This window comes from Oncorhynchus kisutch, linkage group LG11, assembly GCF_002021735.2.
Source record: "Oncorhynchus kisutch isolate 150728-3 linkage group LG11, Okis_V2, whole genome shotgun sequence".
In the NCBI taxonomy this organism is placed as follows: domain Eukaryota; kingdom Metazoa; phylum Chordata; class Actinopteri; order Salmoniformes; family Salmonidae; genus Oncorhynchus; species Oncorhynchus kisutch.
This window is the reverse complement of record NC_034184.2, coordinates 73,334,689-73,340,852: the sequence shown is the minus strand read 5'-3', so window position 1 is coordinate 73,340,852 and position 6,164 is coordinate 73,334,689.

The window sequence follows — 6,164 nt, the reverse complement described above, 5'->3', positions numbered from 1 at the left end:
TGTGCAATTCTGTTATCTCCGAGGCCTGAAACACCCCACAATTACATTTGTGATGATTGAACATCAGCTAAGAAAAGTCAGACAAAACTTAACTAACATCAATATGAGAGTAGTCAAAATAAGTGTAAGTAAAAACAATTGTAAATCATTTAGAAATTGTGCTACTAAGGCACATGACGGCACTAACATGTTTGGTAAAGGTTGTGATGCTTTAGTTTGGTTAGCTTTTGGAAACGTTAGCTAGCGCATACCTGTGGATGGCTAGTATTCCATGTCTGCGGATGCGTAGTCTTCTAGCCAAGATATAGCCCAGATATGAAATGCAACCATAATGGACTGTAGCGCATATACAGCACACACAACCGCTACCGGTGGTTCCATGATGACAGAAATCCGTGGGACGAACGAGTGACGAATTTCCGGGCAAGGGCGGTCCATTTAAAATGAATCCACTCTTCCCTCACCCCTTTCCCTGCAAGTGTCAACTCATCATGTGTCATGATACGTCATCTTCTTTGGTGGGGTTTATCGGTAGTTGGCATTCAACGTTATGGTGCATTACCGCCACCTACTGTACTGTAGTGTGGGCCAGCGACGGGGAAACTAAATCCTACCTGCCCGCTCCGTTGCTCTAAAAAAGATAACGAGTGGTGCAGCAGTCTAAGGCACTGCATCGCAGTGCTAGAAGTGTCACTACAGACCCGGGTTTGATCCCGGGCTGTGTTGCAGCCGGCCACGACTGGGAGACCCATAGGTGGCGCACAATTGATCCAGCGTCGTGAGGGTTTGGCCGGCCGGGATGTCCTTGTTCCATCACGCTCTAGCAACTCCTTGTGGTGAGCCGGGCGCTCGGACACGCTGACTGCGGTTGCCAGTTGTAAGTTGTTTCCTCCGACACATTGGTGCGGCTATAAGCAGAACGGCTTGGCAGGGTCGTGTTTCGGAGGACACATGGATCTCGACCTTTGCCTCTCCCGAGTCCGTACGGGAGTTGCAGTGAGGAAAAAAATTATAGAGAGCTGGGACCAAAGTAACAAAGCCTACCAGCAGCAAGGGCATTGAAGATGAAACGTGGCTGGGTCTTTCAGCATAACAATGATCCCAAACACACCGCCCGGGCAACGAAAGAGTGGCTTCGTAAGAAGCATTTCAAGGTCTTGGAGTGGCCTAGCCAGTCTCCAGATCTCAACCCCATAGAAAATCTTTGGAGGGAGTTGAAAGTCTGTGTTGCCCAGCAACAGCCCCAAAACATCACTGCTCTAGAGGAGATCTGCATGGAGGAATGGGCCAAAATACCAGCAACAGTGTGTGAAAACCTTGTGATGTGATTTTCTGGATTTTTTTTCTTCTCATTTGGTCTGTCATAGTTGAAGTGTACCTATGATGAAAATTACAGGCCTCGTCTTTTTAAGTGGGAGAACTTGCACAATCGGTGGCTGACTAAATACATTTTTTCCCCACTGTATGTATGTATGTATACATATATACACACACACACACACACACACACACACACACCAGGTAAGGAGGGCATTAATCAGAGAGGCAACAAAGAGACCAAAGATAACCCTGAAGGAGCTGCAAAGCTCCACAGCAGAGATTGGAGTATCGGTCCATAGGACCAGTTTCAGCCGTACACTCCACAGAACTGGGCTTTACGGATGAGTGGCCAGAAAAAAAGCCATTGCTTAAAGAAAAAAATAAGCAAACACGTTTTGTGTTCTCCAAAAGGCATGTGGGAGACTCCCCAAACATATGGAAGAAGGTACTCTGGTTAGATGAGACTAAAATTGAGCCTTTTGGCCATCAAGAAAAACACTATGGCTCAAACCCAACACCTCTCATCACCCCGAGAACACTATCCCCACAGTGAAGCATGGTGGTGGCAGCATCATGCCGTGGGGATGTTTTTCCATCGGCAGGGACTGGGAAACTGGTCAGAATTGAAAGAATGATGGATGATGCTAAATACAGGGAAATTCTTGAGGGAAACCTGTTTCAGTCTTCCAGAGATTTGAGACTGGAACGGAGGTTCACCTTCCAGCAGGACAATGACACTAAGCATACTGCTAAAGCAACACTCAAGTGGTTTAAGGGGAAACATTTAAATGTCTTGGAATGGCCTAGTCAAAGCCCAGACCTCAATCCAATTGAGAATCTGTGGTATGACTTAACGATTGCTGTACACCAGCAGAACCCATCCAACTTGAAGGAGCTGGAGCAGTTTTGCCTTTAAGAATGGGCAAGAATCCCAGTGACTAGATGTGCCAAGCTTATAGAGGCATACCCCAAGAGACTTGCAGCTATAATTGCTGCAAAAGGTGGCTCTAAAAAGTATTGACTTTGGGGGGGTGAATAGTTATGCACGCTCAAGTTGTTTTTGTCTTATTTCTTGTTTGTTTCAAAAATATATATATTTTGCATCTTCAAAGTGGTAGGTATGTTGTGTAAAGCAAATGATACATTTTAATTCCAGATTGTAAGGCAACAAAATAAGAAAAATGCCAAGGAATGAGGAATGCTCACTCCTTCTCCGTCAGACAGCACATTACATTTAGCAACTTCTTACACTTTCCCACCACTCTCTCAATGTGTTCTGCTCAGGTCAGTCTAGTGTCAAATAGGGTTTGGCCGGGGTAGCCCGTCATTGTAAATAAGAATTTGTTCTTAACTGACTTGCCTAGTTAAATAAAGGTTAAATAAAATCTCCCACCTTCATCCTCTACAGAGAACCTGAATCCCCACATTAATGCCCACCGCTCTACCTCATGATATGTCATTAGAACCTACCCTAACTAGAAACCGTGGATAGAACCACCGCATTTACCATGGAAAGATGACTGGGAATATGGCCGAATATAAACAGTGTAGTTATTCACTCCACAAGGCAATCAAACAAGCGAAATGTCGGTATAAGGACAAAGTGGAGTCGCAATATAACGGCTCAGACACGAGACGTATGTGTCAGTGTCTACAGGCAATCACGGACTACCAAAAGAAAACCAGCCAAGTCACGGACACTGACATCTTGCTTCCAGACAAACTAAACACCTTCTTTGCCCACTGAGGATAATAGTGCCACCGACGCGGCCCGCTACCAAGGACTGCGGGCCCCCACTCGCCTTCTCTGTGGCCGCCCTGAGTAAGACATTTAAACGTGTTAACCCTCGCAGGGCTGCCGGCCCAAACAGCATCCCTAGCCACGTCCTCAGAGCATGAGCAGACCAGCTGGCTGGTGTGTTTACGGACAATATCTCCCTATACCAGTCTGCTGTCCCCACATGCTTCAAGATGGCCACAATTGTTCTTGTACCCAAGAAGGCAAAGATAACTAAGTGACTATCGCCCCATAGCACTCACTTCTGTCATCATGAAGTGCTTTGAGAGACTATTCAAGGATCATATCACCTCTACCTTATCTGCCACCCTAGACCCACTTCATTTTGCATACCGTCCCAATAGGTCCACAGACGATGCCATCGCACTGCACAATCCCATCTGGACAAGAGGAATACCTACGTAAGAATGCTATTCATTAATACCCTCCAAGCTCAACCCCGCTCTGTGCAATTGGGTCCTGGACTTTGACTGGCCGCCCCCAGGTGATGAAGGTAGAAAACAACATCTCCACTTCGCTGATCCTCAACACTGGGGCCCCACAAGGGTGCATGCTCAGCCCCCTCTTGTACTCCCTGTTCACTCATGACTGCTTTGCCTTGCACGCCTCCAACTCAATCATCAAGTTTGCAGATGACAACAGTAGTGGGCTTGATTACCAACAACGACGAGACAGCCTACAGGGAGGAGGTGAGGGCACTAGGAGTGTGGTGTCAGGAAAACAACCTCTCACTCAACATCAACAAAACAAAGGAGATGATCGTGGACTTCAGGAAACAGCAGAGGGAGCACCCCCCTATCTATATCGACGGGACAGCAGTGGAGGTTAAGTTCCTCGGCATACACATTACGGACAAACTGGAATGGTCCACCCACACAGACAGTGTGGGGAAGGCGCAACAGCGCCTCTTCAACCACAGGAAGCTGAAGAAATTTGGCTTGACACCTAAAACCTTCAAACTTTTACAGAAGCACAATTGAGAGAATCCTGTCGGGCTGTATCACCGCCTGGTACAGCAACCCACAACCGCAAGGCTCTCCAGACTGAAAAACAGCTTCTATCGCAAGGCCATCAGACTGTTAAACCGCCATCACTAACACAGAGAGGCTGCTGCCTACAGTCGTGGCCAAAAGTTGAGAATTCCCCAAACAATCGGAAAGGGGATTCATCAGAGAAAATGACTTTACCCCAGTCCTCAATAGTCCAATCCCTGTACCTTTTGCAGAATATCAGTCTGTCCCTGATGTTTTTCCTGGAGAGAAGTGGCTTCTTTGCTGCCCTTCTTGACACCAGGCCATCCTCCAAAAGTCTTTGCCTCACTGTGCGTGCAGATGCACTCACACCTGCCTGATGCCTTTCCTGAGCAAGCTCTGTACTGGTGGTGCCCGGATCCCGCAGATTAATCAACTTTAGGAGATGGTCCCGGAGCTTTCTGGACTTTCTTGGGCGCCCTGAAGCCTTCTTCACAACAATTGAACCGCTCTCCTTGAAGTTCTTGAAGTTCTTGATGATCCGATAAATGGTTGATTTAGGTTACTGGCAGCAATATCCTTGCCTGTGAAGCCCTTTTTGTGCAAAGCAATGATGACGGCACGTGTTTCCTTGCAGGCAACCATGGTTGACAGAGGAAGAACAATGATTACAAGCACCACCCTCCTTTTTGAAGCTTCCAGTCTGTTATTCGAACTCAGTCCATCAGCATGACAGAGTGATCTCCAGCCTTGTCCTCGTCAACACTCGAGAGAATCACTGACATGTCAGCTGGTCCTTTTGTGGCAGGGCTGAAATGCATGTGGACATGTTTTGGGGGATTCCGTTCATTTGCATGGCAAGGAGGGACTTTGCAATTAATTGCAATTCATCTGATCACTCTTCATAACATTCTGGCGTACATGCAAATTGCCATCATACAAACTGAGGGAGCAGACTGTGAAAATTAATATTTGTGTCATTCTCAATACTTTTGGCCACGACTGTACATAAACTCGAAATCATTGGCCACTTTAATAATGTTTACTCATCTCACATGTAAACTCAGCAAAAAAAGAAAAGTCCCCTTTTCAGGACCCTGTCTTTCAAAGATAATTCATAAAAATCAAAATAACTTCACAGATCTTCATTGTAAAGGGTTTAAACACTGTTTCCCATGCTTGGTCAATGAACCATAAACATTTAATGAACATGCATCTGTGGAACGGTCGTTAAGACACTAACAGCTTACAGACGGTAGGCAATTAAGGTCACAGTTATGAAAAGTTAGGACACTAGAGAGGCCTTTCTACTGGCTCTGAAAAACACCAAAAGAAAGATGCCCAGGGTCCCTGCTCATCTGTGTGAACGTGCCTTAGGCATGCTGCAAGGAGCCATGAGCACTGCAGATGTGGCCAGGGAAATAAATTGCAATGTCCGTACTGAGAGACACCTAAGACAGCGCTACAGGGAAACAGGAGGGACAGCTGATTGTCCTCGTATTGGCAGAGCACGTGCAACACCTGCACAGGATCGGTACATCCGAACATCACACCTCCGGGACAGGTACAGAATGGCAACAACTGCCCGAGTTACACCAGGAACGCACAATCCAGCCATCAGTGCTCAGACTGTCCGCAATAGGCTGAGAAAGGCTGGACTGAGGGCTTGTAGGCCTGTTGTAAGGCAGGTCCTCACCAGACGTCACTGGCAACAACGTCGACTATGGGCACAAACCAACCGTCGCTGGACCAGACAGGACTGGCAAAAAGTGCTCTTCACTGACGAGTCCCGGTTTTGTCTCACCAGGGGTGATGGTCGATTTGCGTTTACCGTCGAAGAAATTAGCGTTACACTGAGGCCTATACTCTGGAGGGGGATTGATTTGAAGGTGGAGGGTCCATCATGGTCTGGGGTGTTGTGTCACAGCATCATCGGACTGAGCTTGTTGTCATTGCAGGCAATCTCAATGCTGTGTGTTACAGGGAAAACATCCTCCCCCCTCATGTGGCACCCTTCCTGCAGACTCATCCTGACATGTCCCTCCAGCATGACAATGCCACCAGCCATACTGCTC